Raw genomic sequence first — 1,451 nt, 5'->3', positions numbered from 1 at the left:
ACACACTATTGATCTGCTCACAGCCTGGTCAATACCTGCAGGGACAGTGTACCCAGCTGAGTCACTGCTGCACACGCTCTGACCTGCAGGCTGGCGGGAACAAAAGGCCAAAAGGCCTCAAGACTTCACTGATGAGTCACAATCTGTTGATGTGATTCATGTGAGCAGCTTCCAGTTTGAATTCAGAGACACAGTGTCCCATGCAGTTCTGAATTTATGTCAAAATCTCTTTAAACATTTGGCTGGTTTGAAAACAGTCAGCACGTTCTGTTACAAGTTAACAGGACATGAGTGTTACAACCGAATGTACTCACAGTGAAAAACAGTTATTATTATCGTCATTATGAATCTGATGCACACTAGATAACACACACATTAATATTCTACAGAAGGCCTGAGAGGCAAAAAAACAGTTTCCTCTCTGTATTTACGATGTTTGAGCTGCTGAGCAAAAAGCTTTGACCCTTTTACATGTTACTTTAAAGCTCATATGTACAGCTGTGTCATCAAAACATCCAATAATATATAATAATACATCCACAGAACGTCTACAGAGGTGTAGAATTAAAGTCTATATTTTCCTGAAAACAAATAATTACAGTGGAGAAACAACTGTTTTAGAAATTTTGACAGGTCCAAAATATGTCAATATTGATGAACTATGGTAAGAAAAAGTAAGGATGTCGGCTAATTAAAGATATTTTACCTAATACTCTACAAACGGCAAATTTGGGACGGTAACGTTCAGTCAACTTAAAATTTTTGGGCAGCGCAGACACTAAGTTTTTTCAGTTAAAACAACATGTTACTTTTTTACAGTGTTTCCATCGGTTGGTTTAAATTAGATGTTTTAATTTTAAAGAGTTCATGGCGGCTGCTGAGTTACTTTTTAACAGAGTGCAGCTGAGGACACGTCGTCTGTATTTGTCCTGGAAACGGGACAACCCTTTTTTTTCAAGTCAACATTTTACACTTGAAACAAATGAACATTTGTAGGTTGACTGCAGCGTTTTCTTTGAGCCAACAACATAAATAAATAAATAAATAAATAAAGGTATTTCTCAGTCAGAATTTCATTCCTGGCCGTGTGGAGGACGGCTTTATGTTGGGAAACGTTCCCAAACCTTCCTGACTCATGACCTGCGCATCTTTAAGGTCCTGCTCGCTGACTGTGAGGCCTGGATTTACTGAGTGACAGACAGCATGTGTCAGTGTGTGCACCAGGTCGTACACACATATAAGACCTTTTTAATATCATCTTATATGAAAAGACCAAACCTGTGATGTGTGTGACACATGTGTGAGTACTCTTTCCAAGTAAACACACTGATGTCAGGTCAAAATGAACAGTATTTACAGAAGTTTTAACAGTAATGTGATTGAAAATATTTAAGGCTTGTTCAGGACCTGTCTCACCCTGGTGCAGACGCAGCTCTGGTCTGATGTTTAAT

The sequence above is a fragment of the Epinephelus lanceolatus genome, chromosome 22 (assembly GCF_041903045.1).
Source record: "Epinephelus lanceolatus isolate andai-2023 chromosome 22, ASM4190304v1, whole genome shotgun sequence".
Lineage (NCBI taxonomy): Eukaryota > Metazoa > Chordata > Actinopteri > Perciformes > Serranidae > Epinephelus > Epinephelus lanceolatus.
Note: the sequence above shows the minus strand (reverse complement) of the source record.